At 45.0% G+C, this 13,917-nt stretch overlaps 1 protein-coding gene and 1 pseudogene across 1 annotated transcript in view; one reads left to right on the top strand and one right to left on the bottom strand.

The window, feature by feature from the left end:
- LOC139311674 (zinc finger protein 721-like) overlaps nucleotides 1-12,932 on the top strand; it is a 57,085-nt pseudogene extending 44,153 nt beyond the window's left edge.
- Nucleotides 1-13,917, bottom strand: part of LOC139311676 (uncharacterized) — a 396,884-nt gene that overhangs the window by 135,364 nt on the left and 247,603 nt on the right.

Below are 13,917 nucleotides of genomic sequence, written 5' to 3'. Positions count from 1 at the left end.
TAGGACCTGGCTATTTACGGGACCGCCTGCTGCCACCAATAGCCTCCCACCGATCAGTACGCTCCCATAGAGAGGGGCTCCTCCGGGTGCCGTCGGCCAAACAATGTTGACTGGCGGCCCCCAGCGGGAGAGTCTTCTCTGTGGGGGCACCTACGATCTGGAACGAGCTCCCCCCGGAGATACGGAGGATTCCGGATCTGCGTACCTTCCGTCGCGCGCTTAAGACGTTCCTATTTCATCAAGCTGGCCTGACCTAAATTTTTCCTCTTTTTAAATGGAAATTTTAAATTTGGTTTTAATTTATTGGGGTTTTAAAATGGTTCAGCCAAATTTATTTAATTAGTTTTATCTCTATTTTAAATTTTGTATCTATATGTTTTATTTTATGGCTGTTCACCGCCCTGAGTCCTTCGGGAGTAGGGCGGTATACAAATTTAATAAAATGAAAAAATAAAATGAAATGGGTTTTTGCCCTCCTGGAGGCTCCAGGAAAGCCTCCAGAGCCTGGGGAGGGTGAAATACAGGCCTATTGGAAGTCCAGAAATGGGCCGTTTTCGTCCTCCCGGAGGCTCCAGGAAACCCTTTCCGGCCTCCAGAGGCTTCAGGGAGGCCTGCTAGGCGCAAAAGGGAGCACGTGGGGTGTGTGTGTGTGTGTGAATGCAGAGGGGGACAAGCAGCAGGGGAGGTTCACGTGTGCATGTGTGGGGGGACGGCCCCTGCAACGGGGGGGGGGGGGCATTCCATTATGGGTGTGGCCACGTGCATGCATTATCGTGCACGTGCCTTCGGCACCCAAGGAAGAAAAGTTAACCGTCACTGCCCTAGTCCTATTTTTCATGAAACTATTTTTCAATTCCAGCAACCATTCTTTATATGTTTTAGCCTCCGGTCCACTAATAATTTTTGTTGCTCTTCTCTGCACTCTTTCTAGAGTCAAGATATTTTTTACATCTGAAAACCAAACCTGGATGCAATATTCCAAGTGTGGTCTTACCAAGGCCTTTTAAAGTGGTACTAACACTTCATGTGATCTTGATTCTATCCCTCTTAATGCAGCCTATGATTCTTTTTTTTTTTTTGGGCAACTCTAGCAACTGCTAACTCATGTTTAAGTGATTGTCCACTAGGACTCAAAGATCAGTGTCGTACTTACTAGTGTTGTGCCAGGTATCACCTATTCTATGCCAGTGCATTTGGTTTTTCTTTCCTAAATGTAGAACCTTACATTTCTCACTGTTGATTTCATTTGGTTAGATGGGGCCCAATCCGTCGATTCTTGTATATCTTGAGCTTTTCTTTGTTGTTGTGTGTTGTTATTCCTGTCAATTTGGTCTAGTCTGCAAATTTGATGAGTTCCCCTTCTATCCTCTTGTCTAAATCATTCATGAAGATGAACAGATCTTGCGAATCCTCCTGTTCTGTTCTTTTTTCCGTGTTCAGGAGAGTCTCATGTCCTTCGAGGAGGTGGCTGTGTCTTTTTCTGAGGAGGAATGGTCTCAGCTGGATCCTGACCAGAAAGCGCTGCATTCGGAAGTCATGCTTGAAAACCATAGGAACGTGGCCTCTCTGGGTAAGAGTTCTCTAGTCCCCAATCAGAGAGTTCAAGAAGTCAAATTATAGTTAGCTTTTTTATTAAAAAACCACTAATCAGATATTGTCTCCTGGGAGGGAGAAGGAAAGGATCTTCTCGTACTCCAAGGAAGGAAAGAGTTAATGTCTCTTTCCTTAGATCAGTGGTTCTCAACCTGTGGGTCGGGACCCCTTTGGGGGTCGAATGACCCTTTCACAGGGGTCGCGTAAGACCATCAGAAAACACATATTTTCAATGGTCTTAGGAATAATTTTATGGTTGGGAGTCACCACAACATGAGGAACTGTATTAAAGGGTCGCGGCATTAGGAAGGTTGAGACCCACTGGCTTAGATGCTTTCTCTGCCATTTCTTTTTCTTTTTCTTTTATTTATAATACTTTATTGATTTTTAAAAAAGTTTTTTAAAAAGAAAACATCAAATCTCAGTTAACATCTGAGGTGTCGTGCGATTACATATTTACATTATGTACATATCAAGTATCTTCAAATCTATCATTATTAGAAATAGACATATCCTTATAGTCTTGTTCTATTATTCCACTATTTGTACCACCTTTCCCATACTGCCTTAAATTTTGAATTCTCATCGTCTTTAAGAACACTAGTTAATTTTGCCATTTCTGCGCATTCTAGGATTTTATTTATTATTGTCATCTCTGGAGGGGTTTGTTTATCCTTCCAGTATTTTGCAAAGGTTAATCTGGCCGCTGTTATAACATGTATAATTAATTGTATCTTGTCCTTAGAGAGTCCGTCTCCCATCATTCCTTATAAAAAGATTTCGGGGGATAGTTTTATATCTTCTTCCACTATTTCTCGTAGCCAAATTCGTATTTTTGTCCAAAACTTTTTTGTCTCTGGGCAGGACCACCACATATGAAAGAAGGTGCCGACCTCCTTTCCACACTTCCAACAAATTGCTGAGGCACTGGGAAATATTTTTGCTAGTCTAACTGGGGCTAGGTACCATCTGTGAAATATTTTATAGTGGTTCTCCCTGTAAATTGCTGATTTAGTAAGATTATAATTTCTATTCCAAGCCTCCTCCCAGTCATTGAAATTTAGTCTGTAGCCAATATTTTTTTCCCAAATGCTTAGTTGATTCCTAGCTATTCCTTCTGCTCTGTCCTCGCCTAATAAGAGGTTGTAAAATCTCGCTAGCATTTTCTTTTCAATCCCCAGCATAATTTTATCTAAATTGTTGTACTTCGTCTCTATACCAAATTGATCCCTATCTTTTTGATATCTAGAGCTTATCTGCAGGTAGTTCCACCAGTCTAAATTAAAACCTTGATTACTTAGGGTTTCTCGTGATCTAAGAATACCATTTTCATCTAATATATCTTTGTACGTGCCAAATTTCAAGATATCCCTTTTATTAGTGGTAATCAACGCCTCCATAATTGAGAGCCAAATCGGTACTTTCGTATAAAATCTTTGTCTAATTTCTTCCCATGTTTGAATCAGGGTCTCCCTTAATTTGTGTCTATGGAAATATGAGTTCTTTTTATTCTTTGGGCCCCATAAATAAGCATGCCAGCCTGCCTGTAGATCGTGGCCTTCTAACGTCAGGATTCTCTTATTTTGTAATGAAACCCATTCTTTGATCCATACTAATTTGGCCGCTTTCTGATAAACTTGCCAATCGGGTAATCCGAAGCCACCCATGCTTCTTTTCCCTTGCAGTGTTTTATATGCAATCCTTGCCTTCTTCCCTTCCCACAAAAAGTCTCGCACCTTCCTTTCCAAATCTAGGAAATATTTTTTATCAATGTTCACTGGAATAGTTTGAAATAGAAATATAATCTTGGGGAGAATATTCATTTTAATTGCTGAAATCTTATCTGTAAAGGACAGTTTTAACTTCTTCCATCTGTCTATGTCCTGCTTTATTTTTTGTAGTAATGGACTGTAATTGTCCTCTTTTAAGGAGGAATACCTTGCAGTAATCCAAATTCCCAAATATTTGATTTTCTTTGCTATCTGAAGTTCTAGGGACTTTTCTAGCTCTTTCTTATTTATCTCTGTCATATTTCTTGCTAAAATTTTAGTTTTAGTTTTGTTAAGCTTAAAGCCAGCGACTTCTCCATACTTTTGTACTTCCTGGAGTAATTTGGGACCAGATTTCAAGGGATCTTCCATTATTAAGGCCACATCATCTGCGAAGGCTTGTGTTTTAAAAATTTCTTTCTTAATTTGTAATCCTTTGATTTCTTTGTTATCTCTAATCTTTCTGAGTAGGATTTCCAGCGCCATTTCTTATCTCTATTTTTCCATTTCTATTTGAACTTATCTGTGGAGACTGAAAAGAACGAGGTGTGCTTTTGTGTCCTCTGGAGGTGATGTAAGAGAAGTGTGTTGTCATTTGTCCTCTGAAACCTCCAAAATTATGTGAGAACAGAACTTTCACACTCAACCCATGGAAGAGCATTCTCCCAATCCAATTTAAGAACAAAGGCCTCATGCAATGTCACTCAGAGCATCCTAGGATACAGGTAATCCCCGAGTTACGGCAGTTCACTTAGCGATGGTTCCAGCCCTCCCCGAAGAGCCAAGGTGGTGCAGTGGTTAGAGTGTAGTACTGCAGCTACTTCAGCTGACTGCTAGTTCAGCAGATCAGCAGATCAAATCTCACCGGCTCAGGGTTGACTCAGCCTTCCTTCCTTCCGAGGTGGGTAAAATGAGGACCCAGATTGTTGGGGGCAATATGCAATATTATTTATTATTTTATTTTATTTTATTAAATTTCTATACCACCCTTCTCCCGAAGGACTCAGGGCGGTGAACAGCCACAAGATAAAACACATAAATACAAAAATTTAAAATAAAATAAAAACGAATTAAATAATTTGGCTGAACAAATTTAAAATACTCCATAATTTAAAAACAAATTAAAATTTACATTTAAAAAGGGGAGAAGATTTAGGCCAGGCCAGCTTGATGAAATAAAAAAGTCTTAAGCGTGCGACGGAAGGTGCGCAGATCCAGGATCCTCCGTATCTCCGGGGGGAGCTCGTTCCAGATGGTAGGTGCCCCCACAGAGAAGGCTCTCCCCCTAGGGGCCGCCAGTCGACATTGTTTGGCCGACGGCACCCAGAGGAGCCCCTCTCTATGGGAGCGTACTGGCTGGTGGGAGGCTATTGGTGGTAGCAGGCGGTCCCGTAGATAACCAGGTCCTAAGCCATGGAGCGCTTTAAAGGTGATAACCAGAACCTTGAAGCGCACTTGGAAGACCACCGGGAGCCAGTGCAGCTCGCACAGGAGAGGTGTTACATGGGAACTCCACGTCGCTCCCATAACCACCCGCGAGGCCGTACTCTGCGCCAGTTGGAGCCTCCGAGTGGACCTCAAGGGGAGCCCCATGTAGACAGCGTTACAATAGTCCAGACGAGAGGTGACGAGGGCATGAGTGACCGTGTGTAGGGAGTCCCGATCTAGAAAGGGACGCAACTGGCGGATCAGGCGAACCTGATGAAAAATCCTCCCGGTCACGGCCATCAAGTGCTCTTCTAAAGACAGCCGTGAATCCAGGAGGACGGCCAAGTTGCGTCTTTCCTTGGGGGCCAATGATTCGCCCCCAATAGTCAGCGATGGCACCAGCTGACTATATCGGGACGTCGGAAACCACAGCCACTCAGTCTTGGATGGGTTGAGCCTGAACCTGTTTCTCCCCATCCAGATCCGTATGGCCCCCAGGCACCGGGACATCACTTCAAGGGCATTGTTGGGGTGGTCCGAGGTGGAGATGTACAGCTGGGTGTCGTCAGGGTACTGATGGTACTTCACCCCGAAACCACAGATGACCTCGCCCAGTGGCTTTACATAAATGTTGAACAAAAGGGGCGAGAGGACCGATCCCTGCGGCACCCCACATATGAGGGGCCTCGGGGTCGACCTCTGCCCCCCTGTCAACACAGACTGCATCTGATCGGAGAGAAAGGAGGAGAACCACCGTAGTACGGTGCCTCCCATCCCCAACTCTTCCAACCGGTGCAGTATGATACCATGGTTGATTGTATCAAAAGCCGCTGAGAGATCTAACAGGACCAGGACAGAGGAGCAATCCCTGTCCCGAGCCCTCCAGATATCATCAATCAACGCGACCAATGCCGTTTCCGTGCTGTACCCAGGCCTGAAACCCGACTGGAACGGATCCAGATACGAAGTTTCATCCAGGTACTGGGGAAGCTGTTGCGCAACCACACTCTCAACAACCTTCGCCACAAAGCGAAGGTTGGAGACTGGACGATAATTAGCCAATACTGCTGGGTCCAGGGAGGGCTTCTTGAGGAGAGGCCTCACCACTGCCTCCTTCAAGGCGGCGGGGAAGGCACCCTCACCCAATGAAGCATTTATAATCCCCTGGAGCCAGCCTCGCGTCACCTCCCGGGAAGCCAGCGCTAACCACGTCATCTGCGATCACAGGATCAAACTCATCCCAGATAACATTCTCAAGACCTGCCTCCGTCACCCTCGCTGGACCTACCCAGTCAGAGTCCAGACCTTCCCGAATCTGAGTGATTTTGTCATGCAGATATTGAACAAAATCCTTGGCTCTTCCTTCCAAGGTGTCCTCCCGTGCTTCCTGGTGGAGCAGGGAGCAGGTCACCCTAAACAGGGTGGCCGGGCGATTATCTGATGATGCAATAAGAGCAGCAAAATGGGTACATTTTGCTCCTTTTATCACCACTAGGTAATTCTTAATATGAGATCTTACCAGTGTCCGGTCCGATTCAGAAAGACTAGCCCTCCAACTACTCTCTAGGCGTCCTTTTCGGCGCTTCATCTCCCTCAGCTCCTCGGTGAACCAAGGAGCCAGATGAGATTGGCGCTGGGTCAGAGGCCGCAAAGGCACGACTCGATCCAGAGCTCCAGCAGCTGCCCTGTCCCAGGCGGCCACTAGGTCTCCAGTCAAGGCGTGAGCGAGATCCTCGGGGATTGGCCCAAGCTCCATCTGGAACCTATCAGGTTCCATCAGGCGCCTGGGGTGGTACCATCTTATCGGTTCCGCCTCCCTGCAACGGGGTACTGTGGTTTGAAGGTCAAGGCAAAGGAGAGAGTGATCCGACCATGACAAGGGCTCGGTGACTATGTCCCCTATCTCAAGATCACTCAACCACTGTCCAGAGACAAAAACCAAGTCCAGTGTGTTTCCCCCCATGTGCGTAGGGCCATGAATTAGCTGGGTCAGGTCCATGGCCGTCATGGAAGCCATGAACTCTAATATGCTATATGCTATATGCTAACTTTAATATGCTATATGCTAACTTTGTAAACCGCTTAGAGAGGGCTGTAAAGCACTATGAAGCGGTATAGAAGTCTAAATAAAATAAAATTAAAAAAAAAAGTACTTGAGACCAAGTCCCAAGTGTTGCAGCACCATGGCCATCTGTCACACTTACGAATGACAGAAGAGGCGCTGTAACATTCACCCTACCTATTCCCCCACCCCATCCCACTTGGACTTACCGTATTTTTCAGACTATAAGATGCACTTTTCCCCCAAAAAACAAGTGGGTGGAAATGTCTTTGCGTCTTATAGAGCACATACGCGCCTCTTTTTGGCCTCCCAAACCTTCTGTGCGTCCCTTTTTTGTCCTCCCTGGCATCAAGAAGCACTCTGCAGGGCAAAAACGGGCCCACTTTTGGCCTCCGGAGGCCTTTGCAGGTCCCGTTTTTGTCCTCTCCGGCATCGGGGAGGCTGGAAATGGGATGCGCAGAGGGTTTGAGAGGCCCAAAATGAGCCCAGAGTATTTATCATGGAATTACTTAATCAGCCTATCTGCTTTGATGTTCCAGCTTTTATCCCAGGTGGCCTCAGCCAAAGGGTACCCTTTCCAGTGTATAAGGTACTCTATATAGTCTGGAGTCTAAGATTTTCTTGATTTCGTAATGGGTCTCCCCTTCTACCACAATGGGAGGAGTAGGTGGCTGGTTTTGGGGTCTTATACCGGACAAGTTTTATGTACTCTTCCAGCGTTTTGCTGAATATGAGAATATCGTCCAAGTACACCAGAACCTCCTTGTATAGGTGCTGATGCAGAATCTTGTTCATAATCTGGATGAAGACTGCAAGTGGGTGGGGAGTCCAAATGGCATTACTTTGAACTGGAAGCTGCTAAGCGGGCAGTTGAATGCAGTTTTCCACTCATCTCCTCCCTAAACTGTATATGGTAGTAGGCTTCCCTCAAGTCCAGCTTGGTGAACACCTTGCCCTTCAACAGGTGATTGAGCATGTCTTTCATGAGGGGGATGGGGTAGATGTTCCCCACGCATATGGTGTTAATACTGCGAAAATTCACGCAGAGCCTCGTCCCACCGGCTTTCTCTCTAAAAAGTGCAGGGGCCGCCACTTTGGATTTTTTGGGCTCTATGAATCCTCGCGCTAGATTTGTGTCTATGTACTTCCTTAATGCCTCCATTTCGGTCGGAGTCATTGAGTATATCTTCGGCTTGGGTAGTTTTGCCCCCGGTACAAACACAATCGCGCAGTCAGTTGGGCAATGAGGAGGGAGGAAGTTGCAGTCCTCCTCGCTAAATATCCCCCCCTCAAGTCTCGATATTCTCTGGACACCTGCTGGCCTCCCGGCGGGACATCTTGCGCCAGGGCTGCAGTCTCTGGAGGGATTCCTTCTTTCGGGGTCACGATCTCTGGGGTGGGGAATTCACCTCACCAACAGTGGCAACAGGCCCAGTCCAATGACTATCTTCTTGTGACTACCATCCCAGGAGATCGTGGGTCCCCACTTATCAAGTATGAGAGCCCCAAAATTATGACGTCTATCATTTTGGGGGTAGCTATGAACCGGAGAAGCTCTTTGTGGCACCCCAGTTCTAACTTGACAAGCTTCATGAGTCTGGTGGCTGGGGCCCAGGGTGAAATGCTCCCGGTTCAAACCGGATTGCCCGATCCGGTAGTGATGGAGGCAGGTGGTTTGGGGAACCAGTAGCAAAAATCCCTGCCCGCCCCCCATGCCCAGCTGACCCACACAATCATCAGAGGGTTTTTTTAAAAAAAATTTAAAGCATTTTTTCTACAACCTCTTCGGCTGAAAAAAAGGTTTTAAAATCCTCTGATGATTGTGCGGCTCAGCTGGGATCATCAAAGGCTTTTGAAAGCCTTTGACGATCCAAGCTGTGTTGCCAGATCAGCAGAGGCTTTTTTTCTTTTAAAAGCCTCTGATGATCTAAGCTGAGTTGCCTGATCGGCAGAGGGTTTTTTTCTTTTAAATGCCTCTGACGATCCAAGCTGAATTGCCTGATCGGCAGAGGCTTTTAAAAGAAAAAAAACCTCTGCCGATCAGTCAACTCAGCTGGGATCGTCAGAACCTTTTGAAAGCATTTTTTTACAACCTCTTCGCCAAAGAGGTTGTAGAAAAAATGGTTTTAAAAGTTAAAAAAAATTGGCCACGCCCACCCAGTCACATTAACCCCCCCCCAACCAAGCCACGCCCATAGAACTGGTAGTAACAAATTTTAGATTTCACCACTGCTGGGGCCCCACCAATTAGGAAGCTGTCTACCTGTTCAAAGCTAAAGGGCTGCCATACGGGGCAAGTGCATAGGCCTAATTGCTCTACTATTTGGGGGGCTAATTAGGCATCGCGTGCAGCCGGTGTCTATGACTGCCTCCACTTCCCCCTGGGCTCTGGCCTTGGGGGTAATTAAGGTAATTAAGGTAATCCTGAGGGCAAAAGGGCAGATGGTTCCACCCAACATCGGGTCGTCCTTGCTGCTGCTTTCCTCTGGAGAGGGAGACAAGACCCCCAGTTAGGCTTCCTTCCGATTCCACAGGCTGGATGGGGCTCTCCACTACTTACTTGGTGTTCCGTCCCTTGTCTGGTGGTCTCTGTGGGGTTTTCTTAGGTCCCGCCCATGGAGGGGACTTCGCCTGGGTCAGGGGTGCTGTAGCCAAGCATTCCGACGCCCGATGGCCCTGTTGACCACACCAGTAGCACTTGATGGTCCTGGGACTCACGGGTGGCGGTTCTATGGGCTTCTTTGGCTGCAATCGTTGCCTGAGGGGCCGCTTGGCTGGCTTTTCAGCAGCCGGCTTCTTGGGAGGGTGGAGATCCAGATCCATCGCATTCTCATACCACGCTTGTATAAAGGTTGGTGTTCCCCTTATACTATAGGCCAGGGGTCTAGCAACTTGGGACCGAGTGAAAAGTCGTCGCTTCAGTCCAGTGTGCTGCTGGCCCCTGGCTCGGGAAAGTGAATGTTGGTTGCGCCAAAGTCCACCCTAACAGCCCGGTATGGGCAGGCTTGGGCATCCCACTTACTCTGAGTCGGCTCAACTGCTCCAGCAGACCAGCTAGGGATTGGCTGTGCGACGGCGGCAGAAGTCCCCATTCCTCAGAGTGCCGATGGCGCGGCGGCTGTGATGGTTCCCATCGCGGTTCCCACATCTCTCCTCGAATCAGGATGATTCCACTGGCTTCACCTTGCGCTGTCAAATCATACTGCAAATTCCACTTCAGCAGTTACTCCTTAGGCCAGGGGCCTGATTGGTGGGCAGCCTCCGCTGCCTTTATCGCTTCCATCATCCCAGGGGACGGAGAGTAGATGGTCTCAGGAACAGTTGCTGAGCCCGTGCCTGCTGCTCCCTCCATAGGCTTCTTTTTCTCCTCCATCTTCCCTGAGTCTTTGCAACGCCTGGGGTCAAGTTGGCGCTTGGGGCTCAGGACCCCAAACAGCTCCCCAGGATTTGAGGAAGCTGCTTTAACTTTAAGGCAGATTCAGGTTAATGTCAGGGTTCCAAGTAACACCCCCAACGAAATCAAACTCCGAGGCCTGAAGTTCCTCAAAGCTAACTTTTATTAGAGATGTCATATTGGCACATCTGGGAAAACCCGAACCTGAAAGCTTCCGGGTTTTCCTCACCCAAAAGAAAGTTCAAGACCCTGCCCAATCTTCCACATGTCCCACACAGCTCCAATCAGTTCTTTCTTGAACAGAAGACGTCCTCCAATTTCTTCTTTGTACAGCTGCCGGACACCATGGCCTTGAACTTCTCTAGAGAACGTTGTTATGGCTATATCTACTTCACTCATACAATCCCCCTTCCCAATTTCCCACAGGAGGATTGTGGCAGGCCTGGGTCCTGAAGGCATGAACATAATATGGCTTCCAGGCATGACACCAATCACCATCCGTCCCATCTCGAGACAGCACTCCAACCACTCCTTCTCCAGGTGCAGGTTCGTCCTGACCTTGACCGACCGGAAGAATGCTATTTTGTTTAAATACAAACCCTCAAATATATCCCCCCTCCTATTTTCCCACACAATCTTACATTACATTACAATAGTTAATTGTAAAGAAAGAGATGTTTTCTAGATATTTTCAAAGCTTTCATGACTCATGAATATAGAAATCATCAGGTCTGTATCACACCCCTGAAAGCATGCAAACGTACAACCTAATGGAATTTCGGAGAAATTCAGAAGGAAATTCAGTTAACTTTCCACACTTTGATCTTTTTCTCTAACCTTGTTATCATTTTCATTTCCCTTTTGCTTTGAAGGTAATAATGGGCAGGAGAATCAAGATTCCTGTGAACTGTTCCAAGTGATCAATGCTAAAGATGGAACGGAGAAGTTTGGAATTCGAATGGAATTAGAAAGCCATGAGAGAAACCAGTCAAAGAATTGGAAACATGAAAGCTCATCTTCCACTGATGCACCGATGCAAGACTTTCTTGCCCAACAAGAGAAAAAAAGGAAAAAATATACTGCAAAAAGTGTGAAGCTAATCAAAGCTAAAGTACAAGTAAATGAACATGATGTAACGCAAAACAAAGGAGAAGATGCTATAAGAAGACACAACAGAAAAAATTACAATGGGACATTCATTCTTGGAAATAACTTCCTTACATCTCAAAAAGCAATTGACACAAAAAAGAAGCCTTATAAATGTTTGGAATGTGGAAAATGTTTTAGAACAAGGTGGCATCTTACTTCCCATGAAAGGATTCACACTGGAGAGAAGCTCTATAAATGCACGGAATGTGGAAAGACCTTTGCTCAAAAACATAATCTTATTTCCCATAAGAGGATCCACACAGGGGAGAAGCCGTATAAATGCATGGAATGTAAAAAGAGTTTTGCTCATAAAAGTAAGCTTATTTCCCATAATATGATCCACACAGGGCAGAAGCCGTATAAATGCATGGAGTGTGGAAAGAGTTTTGCTGAGAACTATCGACTTACAAGACACAAAATGCTCCACTCAGGGGAGAAGCCATATAAATGCACGGAATGTGGAAAGACCTTTGCCGAAAGACATAAACTTATTTCCCATAAGATGATTCACACAGGAGAGAAACCATATAAATGCATGGAATGTGGAAAGACGTTTGCTCAAAGCAGTGCACTTACTATCCATAAAAGGATCCACACAGGGGAGAAACCATATAAATGCATGGAATGTGGGAAGACCTTTGCTCGTAGAGGTACACTTACTTCCCATAAAAGGATCCACACAGGGGAGAAACCATATAAATGCATGGAATGTGGAAAGACCTTTCCTCATAGCGGTACACTTACTATCCATAAAAGGATCCACACAGGGGAGAAACCATATAAATGCATGGAGTGTGGAAAGACGTTTAGTCATAGCAGTGGACTTACTTCCCATGAAAGGATCCACACAGGAGAGAAACCATATAAATGCATGGAGTGTGGAAAGACCTTTGTTCTGAGCAATGGACTTACTTCCCATGAAAGGATCCACACAGGGGAGAAGCCGTATAAATGCATAGATTGTGGAAAGACCTTTGCTCGTAGAAGTACGCTTACTTCCCATAAAATGATCCACACAGGAGAGAAACCATTTAAATGCATGGAGTGTGGAAAGACCTTTGTTATGAGCAGTGGACTTACTTCCCATGAAAGGATCCACACAGGGGAGAAACCATATAAATGCATGGAGTGTGGAAAGACCTTTGCTTATAGCAGTATACTTACTATCCATAAAAGGATCCACACTGGGGAGAAGCCGTATAAATGAATGGAATGTGGAAAGACATTTGCTCAAAGAGGTCATCTTATTTCCCATAAGATGATCCACACAGGGGAGAAGCCATATAAATGCATAGAGTGTGGAAAGAGCTTTGCTTAGAATAGTCACCTTACTTCTCATAAAAGGATCCACTCAGGAGAAACTACCGTATTTTTCGGATTATAAGACGCACAGGAGTATAAGACGCACCTATCTTTTTTTTTTTTTAATTTAGACACACATACAAAGAGACAATGTATTTTCTTTCAACTGAGTGTTTGGCTGGTTCACAAATTTAAACAATGTTTAGTCATTTCAATTAAATTTACAATTTCTATATTTCCTTTTTGTCATATTTATTCCTCATCTATTTTTTTAAAAAAACCAATATTATCCTTCATTCTCATCTCTAATCTTAATCAAATTCAATTTTTCCCTTTAATATTATAAATGCATGGAATGTGGAAAGACATTTACTGAGAATGGTAAACTTGGAAATCACAAAAAGATTCACACAGGAGACAAGCCATATAAATGCATGGAGTGTGGAAAGACCTTTGCTCATAGATGTAGTCTTATTTCCCATAAGATCATCCACACAGGGGAGAAGCCATATAAATGCATGGAATGTGGAAAGAGCTTTGCTTAGGATAGTCATCTTCTCATAAAAGGATCCACGCTCGGGAGAAACTATATTGCAGTAGCAATTCCACTTAGACTTACATACCACTCCACAATGTTTTACCACACTCTGAGCAGTTTACAAAGTCTGCATATGATCCCCAGCAATCTGGGTCCTCATTTTACCCACCTCGGAAGGATGAAAGACTGAATCAACCATGAGCCGGTCAGGATCGAACTCCTGTCTGTGGACAATTAGTCTGTAGTACTGCATTCTAACCACTGACCCACCATGTCTCTATAGATTTGTATGTGTATGCATATTTTACCTTTCTGATCCAAATGAGACAAGGTTGAATCCAACAAAATGAAAGTTAATGTGGAGAAAAGTAAGATTTTACACCTGGGCAGGAAAAACAGATTACTTGAAACCTAGCTCAAAAACAGTAAAATGTTGGAGAGCAGTTAAAATCAAACTGTGATCCAGCCATTAAATAAGATTAGGAGTGGAGGGAAGCATCCCTGGAAATCAGCTAACCAAGCTGTAATTCAGTTAAAAATAAACCTAGGAGGAGTGAAGGAGATATCTTAGAAGTAAATTTTAAAGTGAATTGATCTTGAACGGTTTGTAAGAGAGGAGTAAAATACTTTGCGTTGGTTTTTAGATGCAATTTTGAAGAAATACTGATTGAATTTGGGTCTT

This window comes from Pituophis catenifer, unplaced genomic scaffold, assembly GCF_029215685.1.
Source record: "Pituophis catenifer annectens isolate HBS135680 unplaced genomic scaffold, rPitCat1.0.hap2 SCAF_2, whole genome shotgun sequence".
In the NCBI taxonomy this organism is placed as follows: Eukaryota; Metazoa; Chordata; class Lepidosauria; order Squamata; family Colubridae; genus Pituophis; species Pituophis catenifer.
This window is presented reverse-complemented; position numbering and strand designations above follow the sequence as displayed.